The following is an 11,674-nucleotide window of genomic DNA, read 5'->3' on the forward strand; positions in this document are numbered from 1 at the left end:
AGCTTTTACACGCAAGTAAGAGCTAGCTCCAGCATATTACTGAGTTTAGAGTTTTCTCATAAAATCTTCAAATAGCACACAGCACTTGTACATTTCAGTGTATAAAAATTAAACCTCAAAAAGAGATATTAATAAAATTTAATTGGTTGATCTTACTGTACTGTGGGTTTGCAATCTTAAAATTATTGTATATTCTAGGCTTGAAAAAATGTATACATATATTGATAATGGGAGACAGTTTTCTCACTCAAGGAAGTTAAAAATATTAAAATGGGGAGACTAGAATAATCCTGTCCTGTTGGATTTTAATTGAAGTCATAAATTACATAAATATGTATACACACACACCTGTATATACAGGGGTGTATATATATGTATATATAAAATATATGTGCAAGTATATATGAAGATGTAGATAAATACATGTATCTCATACATATGTATAACGTACATGGGTATGTATATACTAAGATAGCCTGGAATCGATGATATATTAGCCAATCTGAGTACAGCTATTGTGCAGTACCTGTTCTAAACACTACTCATCATTAAGAAGAATCAAAGCTTCTTGGAGAAATACCTGATTCCAGGGCTGAGAAAGGAAAAGTGCAAAATGAACCTGAAAATATTTTTTTGCACTATAATAAATTAAAGAAATGTTCTAAGAACTAAGAGTACATATTAAAAGAACACAGGAGCCAAGTAACAGTAATGGATTATAAACAATTGAATAATATTTGAGTCTGTAAATGCATTGATAAAAATAAATGAATAAAGAAGAAAGAAAAGTTCTTTTATATTTTAAAATTTTAAGATGGAAAGAATAATGGGGTTAGAAATTGAAAAATGGATGATTAAAGTAGTTGATTAAATTTTGATGAGGAATAAGATATTTACGTAGCCTCAAGATTTATCACCCAAATTAGTTATTATAAGCTAACACAGTTTAATCAAGAAGTGACATGGTTGATGTTACCTAAATCAAGTGATCGGTGTTAATCTTACCAAAATCAGAAAGAAAATATGTGCATCCTAATTTGAATCACTGAGAAACAACAATGTCATGTCAATGGTATTCTAAAAATGAGTAGCCTGAATCTATTCGTGAAGAAATACTAGAAACACCCAAATAGATAGGATTTCTACAGAATAACTGGCTTTTGTCTTTGTCAAAACTTCCAAAGTCAAGAAAAAACAAAAAATTCAGAAGTCTTTCAGTTTAGAGGAGATTAAAAAGGCATGGCATGACCAAAAGGGATTTATCCCCCAAAATGCAAGGATGTTTTAACAGTAAGAAATCAATCAATGCAATTTACCATATCAACAAAATACAAAAACCCATATAATTATTTCAACAGATTCAAATAAACAGTCGTAAAAATTCCATATCCATTCATGACAAAAACTCCCAACTAATTGAAGGGATATTTGACTTGATAAACAGGATCTACCGAAAATCTATAGCTAATATCCACTTAATGGTGGAAGACATTAAGACATTCTTGCTCTTCTAAGAGCAAGAATAAAGCAAAATGCTTTATACTTTTGAATCATTATTATGCTAGGGATCTAGTCAGTGCAGTAAAAAAGTAAAATATAAAAATTGGAAGGGAAAAATAACATCTTTATTCACAGATGACATAGTTTTCTATGTAGAAAATTCCAAATAATCTACAAAAGAACTGTTTCTGTGAAAATGACATTGGAATTTTGATAGGGATTATACTGAATCTGCAGATCACTTTGGGTAGTATGAACATTTTGACAATATTAATTATTCCAATCCATGGATATGGGATATCTTTATATTTGCATCTTCTACAGTTTCTTTCATTACTATCTTAAGCTTTTCAATGTATAGATCATTCCCTTTTTGGTTAACTCTGTTCCTAAAATTCTAGTCTTTTTGATGCAATTATAATTGTTTCCTTAATTTGCTTTTCAAACAGTTTGTTGTGTTTAGAAACACAAATGATTTTTGTGTTTCTAAACACACATAAAAAAAGAAAATATTGCTTTTTTTCTTTTTTAATTCTATAACTTTACTGAATTTGTTTATTAGTTCTAATAGTTTTTTGGTGAAACCTTTAGGGTTTTCTGTATTAAGTTAATGCCATCTGCAGAGAAAATTCAACTTATTCCTTTCTAACTTGAATGCATCTTAGATATTTTTCTTATCTAATTGCAATGCCTAGGACTTCTAGTACTATGTTGAATAGAAGTGGCAAGAGTGGGCACAGTTGTGTTGTTCCTGATCTTAGAAGAAAAGCTTTCAGCTTTTCACTGTGGAGTATGATATACACTGTCGGTTTATCATATATACCTTTTATTGTATTTCTTCTATACCTAATTTGTTGAGTGCTTTTCTAAAAATCATAAGTAGATATTAAATTTTGTTAAATGGTTTTTCTGCTATAGCTGGCAGATGGGGTAAACAGGGAGATGTTAGTCAATAGATATACAATTTTAATTTATAAGATGAACCATTTCTGGGCATATAATGTACAACATAGGTGGTGATGAATGTATGTATTTGATTGTGGTAATCATAATGTATATGTATATCAAGTAATCACATTGTAGATCTCAAAATATTTATTTGTTAAATATATAAAAGTAAGAATGGGGAAAATTTTTGAAAAAATTCTGTAACTATTAAGTTTTTCAAGGCAAAAGATACAAAGTATGCTAAAATCAGTTGTATTTCTAGAGACTAGAAATGAAAAACTGGAATTTAATATAAAAAATATACCATAAAAATATGAAATGCTTAGGAATAAATATAGCAAAATATGTATAATGTTTATATGCTTAAAATGATTAAAAATCTGAGATATATTCATATAACTCTTTTTAATAAACTATTAAATTTGTTTATTAGAACTAATAAACGAATTTAATTTGCAAATTAGCAAATTAAAAAGATGCTCAAAATCAATCACAAGGAAATAAAAATTAAAACCATGATAATTACTATCAATCTACTAAAGTTGCTATAATAACTTTAGAAATTGACAATGCAAAGTGCTGGCAAGCTATAGAGGAACTACAATGCTCAGACATTACCAAGAGAAACAGAAACACATACCTACCCCAAAACCTCTGTGTGAATGTTCATAGCAGTATTATTACTAATAGTCACAAGTTCAAACAAACCAAATGTTTATTTGGTGAATGCATAAACCAATCATATTACATATGTACAGTGGACTGCTACTCAGGGATTAAAAGGAATAAGTTGCAACAATATGGAGGAATCTCAAAAGCATTGAGCTAAGTGAAAGAAGTCAGATACAATAATGTACAATTCACTTTATAAGAAATGCTAAAAATTAAAAAACTTCAGAGACACAAATAATATCAGTGGTTATGAGAAGCTGGAGATGATTGCGTGTAAAATAGTATGGGGAAACATTTTACAGTGCTGGAAATCATTTATATTGATATTCATGGTTGTTAAACAACTGTATAGATTTATTAAAACTCAAAAAGCTGGATGTCTGATATCAGTGAATTTTACTATATGTAAATTATTCTCCAGTAAACTTGACTTTAAGCAAAAAGACATGATAACCATAGGCAATGAATAACAACTTTTTATTTGATTCTTGAGAATGGAAAAATGAACTCCAAAGGACATTATCAGGACAGTTGACATTTAAATATGCCCTATTTGTTATATAATATTGTAACTACTATATTAAAGTTCCTGATGTTGATTATTTTCCTGTGATCATTAAGAAAATGTGCTTGTTGGAATCCATCCAAATGCCCATAAGTGATACACAGGATTAAAAAAAATATGGTACATGTATACTGTGGAATACTATGCAACATAAAAAGAAAGGAGATCATATCCTTTGCAGGGTCATGGTTGGAGCTGGAAGCTATTACCTCAGCAAATTAATGCAGGAACAGAAAAGCAAACAATCCATGTTCTAACTTAAAAGAGGGAGCTGAACAGTGTGAACACACTGACACAGAGAGGTGAACAACACGCACTGGAGCCTATCAAGAGGGTTCGGCGGGTGGAGGGAGAAAATCAGAAAAACAAGCTAATGCATGCTGCGCTTTATACATAGCTGATGGTTTGATAGGTGCAGCAAATCACCATGTTAGACATTTAACTATGTAACAAACCCGCACATCCTTCAGAGGTACCCTGGAACTTTAAAAAAAGAGAGTTGTTGTTTTCAAAAAATAGGTACTAAAGTATTTGTTGTTATAGGGACATGTCTCTGACCATATGTATACATATGTTATAGTCTCTATGTATAAATGTAAATGGCTATACATGTATATCTATATAATATGTATACATACATATCTGCACATACAAACACAAGATAGAGAAAGAAGAGAAAAGAGAGAAGAATGATAAAGTAATTGGGGAAAAATGTAAACAGTAGATTAGACAAAGCATGAACTGGATGTTCTTCTACTAGGCTCATGTTACACTTTTTGTGTTTTTATGTTTCAAAAATGAAGATAGGATTTTCCTTAAAAAATATATGATGTCTGGGAGAAATAAAGCACTATTCATAGAGATCTTGATGTTTTTGTTTACATAAACATTTAGACAAATCTATAGAAAAAGTGTAAGTTTTAATAAATGAATTCATCATGATTAAAGGATATAATTATATATTCTAAAATCAATGTTATATGACAAAAATATAAATTTTAAATTAATGCAATTTAAAAGTACATTAAAAAATAGCAAATGTCTATAAATATATCTAAGGAAATATCGTTACACTGTAAACTACAAAATATTATTGAGAAAATTAAAGAATACCAAAATTGAGATATAATCACAGATTGAAAGACCAATTATTATAAAGATATTCCCCAATTTGCCCTCAAATTCATCCATAAATTCCAAGACACTCCAAACAATTTCAGTTAAGATTTTCTTTTAGAGGGGAAAGATTTTCAGAAACGTATGTAGAAATTCAAAAATTAAGACATTCAAGACAATCTTGTACAAGTAAAACAATTAGAAAATGGATATTGACACATATAGCAGAATTTATTATACATCTATATTAATAAGTCAATATGGAATTGGAAGAGGATACACACATGGATGATTGGGCCAGAATACCATGCCTTTATACATGTACATTTATGTAAATACTTGATTTTTGCAAAATGGTAAATAATTTACTATAGTCACACAATGGAAGACTATATAGCAATGAAAATTAATATTCTACAAGTACTTTGAGACTATTTTGAATCTCACAGACACAATGAACAGCAAAAGAGTACATACCATATGATTACATGGAAAATTTTAAATTATAAAACAGAACTAATCTGTCCTGGTAAAATTGGAGAAAGTGGATACTCTTGGCAGACAGGTCATGGACTGTGACTGGAAGAGGCACAAAAGGGCTTAAGGGTCCTGGAAATATTTATTGACCTGGCTGCTAATTATTTGAGTGTGTATAGTTTATTAAAATATATCAAGTTATACACTTGTGAAAAGTGCATTTATGTGTAAGTATGCTACAGTTAAAAATATTTCAAGTTAAAAAATACACTTTGAACAAATATGTAATAAATTGGAACAACTAAGGTTCCTATTCTTCCTCAGACTAAAGTTGGAAGAAAGAGTGTAGTTGGTAGAGGAGAAAGAAGGAAAGAAGTACAATATGTTACAATTTATCCATTTATCTTTTCATACTCAGTACAGGTTAAAGTGCCTAAAGTTTAGAAGTATTTGAATGCCTAAAATGGAAAGGTGGTCAAAATTAACTGCACAAATATTTTTAAGGTTTGCCTTTGATACTCTCTATTGTAATGTACAGGACAAAACCTGGGGAAGTCCTTTGAAGGCTACTACAAGTTGGGTTCACTGCTGGAGCACTTAACTTCTATGACCTTTACTGACGGCTTGTCAGAAACTTTACAGACATAGTGTTGTTTCCTGAAAGAAACTGTCACATGGGATTAGATACTCAGTAAGAAGTTTGACTTTTTCCCATAGGTTCTGGTATGACTTCATTAAACTAGATAATTTTGTAAAATAAAATTGTTTTTGATGCTGATGAACTTTAATATAAAAAACTAAAACTAAAATTATACAGATGTCTTTAAATTTTTTTTCCAAGACAGAGTTTAAGTTATAGGAAATTGTAGGTATTGGTTTGTCCATTTAATCTCCTTTTTCCGATGAATGGAACTTCAACAAGCCAAGCTATTTATTAACACAACTTCTGGAAATGTTCTACACTTGACATCTTTTAATATCAGATGCACTAAAATGTTCAATGATATTTAAAACTAGGTTATATCATTTCAAAAGTCCCAAAATAACAAAACCTAAATTATTTAAACCTTTAGGATAAACTTTTTAAAATATATTTGTAAATGCAAATTGATGTCAACTTAGAAGAATTCAAACTCACATTTTTTGAACTTTGACAAGTCAATTGTGCAGAAGACAGTAATGGTAATTACTGGTAATATTTACTGACCTCTTATAATATATCAGGCACTAGGTTATATCCTTTACATATTTGAATATTTATTACTCAAACAACTGTAGTGTTAACTGAGGGTTATGCCATTATAAAAATGGGGATGGAGATCTAAAGTCAGGCAATGTAAGCCCAGAGCCCCTTGTTTTTAACAGCAAGCCATGATGGGGATTGCTATTAATTATGAATTTGTATATATAAAACTTATGACATGTAAATTGCATGTTTTATATACATGTATACACAGGTATGTATATGGATATATTCTATACATATAAAATATATTCTATATTATATCTGCATAAATTTTATGTATTATAGTGTTTATGTTGTTTCCAGTTGTGGAGAACTTTGGAAAAAAAATAGATCATATTTTGAGTCATAGACAATACATCAAAATATGTGGCGATTTTACAGCTCTCATCTGATCAAAAACATTAAATGAAATAACAAACTATGAAGAACAACAAATACTTAATTTTTATTAGTTCTAAGTTAAAATATTCAACATTCAAACATCAGCTGCCAAAATTTGACTAAAAATATAAAGCTAACAAAATTCAAAATGAAAATAAAAATATAAAATAATGAGGAATAATTAACAAGCGATACATAGGACCTGTATGAAGAAACTTCAAAATTTTAATGAGGAAATTCTAGGAAGACTAAAATGAATGGAAACAGAACTTACTGATGATATATGTTATCAAGTAAAGATATCAGTTTCCTCTTAAAATTTACATATTTAACTCAATCCCAATAAAAGTACCAACAAGATTTCTTTTTGATGGCAGTAATTTAAAAAGTTGGTAGAGGATCATGTAAGATGTTCAGCTAGCTAGCTAGGAACAGGTGGAGTGCAAATCAAGCACTGCAAGATGTCTCAAAGGAACCTGAGTGATGTATAAGGTTACCGTCTCCATGTACCAGTATAGAACATCTCTTATGGGATATTCAGTGTTTCTTAAGGGTGAAGGGCAGGAAATAGAACAAAGAGAGACAAGGACATATTAAAGCCATTTATTCTAGAAGTATTGTGCTGGAGGCAGAAGTTTTAACAACTAATTAAAATACATTATAATTAATATTATAATATGTGTAATGGATCAAAAAAGCATCATGATATTATTTGAACAGAGTTTTAAAGATACCTATCAGGGTCCCAGGTAGAAGAGTGATGAAGGTAGTCCTGGAAGGTGAGCCCCTGTGTGCAAATATGCAAAGCCTGAGAAAGCCTGTTGCAGATTAGATCTCTGTTGCTGGAGTTCATGAATGCAAATGGTGAGGGCCAAGCTGGAAACACAGATCGGGTCTAACTTATGAAGGGCTCTCTGCTATTCTAGCAAAGTATGTTTCAAATATATGTGTATATGGGTATGGGAGGTTATACATATGTATAATGTGTGAACAGAAACTTAAAATGCACAGTCTTTTAAAAATGCTACCAGGCAACTTGTGCCAACCTTTTAAAAATTGTCAATGTTATATATAGTTTTAAGATAATACACGTTATTTCACTTTTGAATAGACATGCTCTAGTAAGGAGTAGGAAATACATTGTTTTACCAAGAGATTTTAAGGCTATATTGAAAAATAAGTATTTACTGAGTTTGGATTAAAAACAATGCTGTATCTCTTAAATTTAGTATATTAAATAATAGGTAAAGTAAATTGCACTCAAATTCTTTAAGAAAATCATCTTTAAAATACTTTTATTAAAACCAGCAGTATTACAAAGTCATGATAGTTTTAATATGTATCTTTATATCAGCACAAAATAATTACTGAATTTTTTCTTCCAGAAATGTTGGCTTACATAGGAGCAGAAATGTATGAAACTGTTGCCTTTCAAATTTCTCTTAATGGACATAAAGGTTAGAAACACTCTTTTATGTGAAAGAGACACCTTTGGCCTCTACTAGAGATAAGTCACACTGAATGTACTAAGTTTCTGTGGGGTAAATTTTTGTCATATTATTTGACAGTAATATTTAGGAATTTATGAATATTAAAATCTCAAAATAAACAAGGGACTTTCTTCACTTGATTACTAATTATAGAAACTAACCTTGAATCTTTGGACCCGCTGTTGAGTCGCTCAGATTGAGAAGTACAAAGTGAAGACCCTGCTGTGTGGGTAAACTGATGACTCACTTTTAATATTAGGTTGAGCCAGGGACTCTAACTCTGCCAAGTTAACTTCACAGGGAGTCCCACTACAACCCACTCACATTTTCTAATAACAGCACTCTATTTCAGCAGTGCTGAAATACACTCTGCTTCACTTTGGCATTTTGATTTGAAAATGAAGATAGCATGTAAAATAATAAATTGCAGTGATTTTGGGGATAACCTTTTAAAGAACAAGTTAAAAGGACACCTATATTATGACAATGGTGTACAACTGTGTCCTCACGAAAATTAGAAAAGATTCATTGTGAGTATCCTTGTTGCCCCCATGTTAGTTACAAAACTATTTCACCTGCAGTAACAGAAAATTTAGCTGCTATTCATAGTTTGAAGACAGTGGTAAGAAAAAAAGGCATTTATAAATTTATGTTTGTAAAAATAGGAGTTTGAAAGAGGTTTAATTTATAAACCTGGGGCCAGAGAAGTTTCACGTGATGTAGGTCATGTATTTCTGTGTTTTGACATTGGGATTTAAGCAATCACACTGGTTAAGATTTTTTATGACCCCTTTAGACATGTTTATTTGAAATCTCTCTTGCTTTCCTTGGTGAACTTTAGACGTGCAAAAGTACCCCAAGGGCACGCACTCACCTCTGGCAGATTTGTTTCCCATTTTTCTCCTTTTAGAATTCCAGCTCAGTCACTATTGCCACACAGATCAAAAGCCCCATGTTTATTGTCCTGGCCACATGGTGAAAAACATATCTCTAGGTAAGCCCTGCATTAGTTTTCCTGCCTGCAAAGACAAAATACTTTCTGTTCACACACAAAGATTCTTCTTAAAAGAGGCTTGTGTTTGCATATATGAAGCTGCACTGCTACTCTGATGGCAAATCCAGCAGCATTTTTAAGTGGTAACAAATCATTGCTTTGGTGTTGTGTGTCTACTGTTCACTTTCCTCCCCAATCCACAACAGCACTAGGGTCCTTTGTAAGTCATTCTAACTCCTGTGCATGTTGTTCTTCAGACTGAAAGAGGTAGTCAATAGTGCAAAAAATTGTCTAATTTGAAATGCTTTAACTGAGCTTTGAGAGGTAAGCTACAAATATCAATCAAACTTCCTAATTTACACCTATGTTGACTTCATGATATTGCAGGTGTGTGTTAAGGTAATTAAACATACAATCATTTAACTGACCAGATCCCAAACCAGTGTAACACCAAAGGACGTAGTCTTGCTTGATGGCACGGTTTCAGTTATCAAGGTAAAGCAGACATACCTGGTAGTCTATGCAGCCAATTTGTTGTTTTCTGTTGCAATACAGAAGCAGTGGCATTTTGTAATTAGAAGTAGTATTTGTGGCCTATGAAAATTCTCTGTTCTGCTGTATAGAGTAATCTGATTGGAATGGTTTGAGAATGTGTGCAATACGTATTAAAACTCAGAAGAGACAACCTATGGAGTGGAAGAAAATATTTGCAAAATAAACATCTGATAAAAGGTTAATAATCAAAATATGTAATGAAGTAAAACCACTCAATAGCAAACAAATCACTCAAATTTTTTGAATATGTAGAGATTCAGAAATTATTGTTCCTGTGAGTATTTCATAGAAAATCTGCTAAATAATAAACTCTACAACAAAAAAGCCTGGAGAGACATTAAAATAAAGATATTTATAAACATTAAATACATATTTTTCTGTGAATGAATGCTTCATGATGGTTACAAGGAAGATAGTATATCATGGTATGTAATGGTGGTTTGCTTTAATTAATAGCTATAATATATCTATCAAAAATAGGGTAAGGAGAAAACAAAAAAATTTAAATAGACTTTCTGATCTCTTATCAGTATTAATGGTAGTAAAAGAATATACTTAATATAAGATGCTGAGGGAGAGAAAGTAAAAGGAGTAGAAGAAGTTATTAATGCCAATTTTGCCCATAGAATGGAATAAATAGATGGGAGCCTAAAAATGGTTATTATATAATGACATGAAGAAGAAGAAAGAAGAGGGAAAGGAAGAGTAAAACAAAAGAAAAGGAGAAAGGAGGGTGGTGGCAAGAAGGAGTAAGAAGAGGAGAAACAAAAGCAAACATAAAGGACACACAGGGAAAGGCTATATAAAACATATTCAACTATAACATAGAACGTGAGAGAATCAAGAATAAAACATCATACCGATAAGTTTTAATTGAATCTTAAAAAATCTAAATCTATTAAAAGTTTTAGAGTGTCCAAAAATCAGCTTAACAATATGCTTAAATATCCTTAGATGAGACAAACACAAAAAACAGATTACAAAGAATTAAAGTGAGAGGATAATACATGAAAGGCAATTGTAAATGATATGAAATCAGGGCTTATGAAATTGATAGTAAATTGGGTAGAATCCAGTCTAAAATTGTTTAAAAGACATAGGAAAGGATACATTTTAATGTCTGGGATACAAATAAAAAAATTTTTTTAAATATGTAATAATATTCTGATAAACTTCCTAAAGTAGAAGCAACAGAAGATGCACATAGAAAGACACATTAATAAAGGGAAATTTTAACTTAACTCCCTCAAAGATTGGTCAAATGGGCAAAGAAAACCCCACAAGATAATGAAGACATAATAAAATGAATAAAATACTTCTTATACATAAATACAAATATTGAACTCTGTTAATAAATAATACACCTTCCTTTCACAGAAAACCTCAAGCAATTAAAACAATAGACACAACCCAAAGGCACTCACTTACTGTAAGACAATAAATATAAAAATTACTAACAAAAAATTAAAATTTTCTCTACCTAGATGAAGAAAGAAACACACTGTCAATGACTAAAGGGCAACTTCAAAATCAAAAATGAAGACAACTTTAGAAAGGTCAGAGCAATATGACATCAGAATTTTGGGGATACAGCTAAAATAATTATCAGTAAATTTTTTAATGAAATAATTGTATCAATAAAAACTATAAAGTTAAATCCTCAACTCAAAATTTAGAAAAACAATGACTAAAGCAAAGCAAAGTAGAAGACAGTTTAATAAAGGTAAAAA

Source organism: Cebus imitator, unplaced genomic scaffold (genome assembly GCF_001604975.1).
Source record: "Cebus imitator isolate Cc_AM_T3 unplaced genomic scaffold, Cebus_imitator-1.0 Scaffold45, whole genome shotgun sequence".
Classification (NCBI taxonomy): domain Eukaryota; kingdom Metazoa; phylum Chordata; class Mammalia; order Primates; family Cebidae; genus Cebus; species Cebus imitator.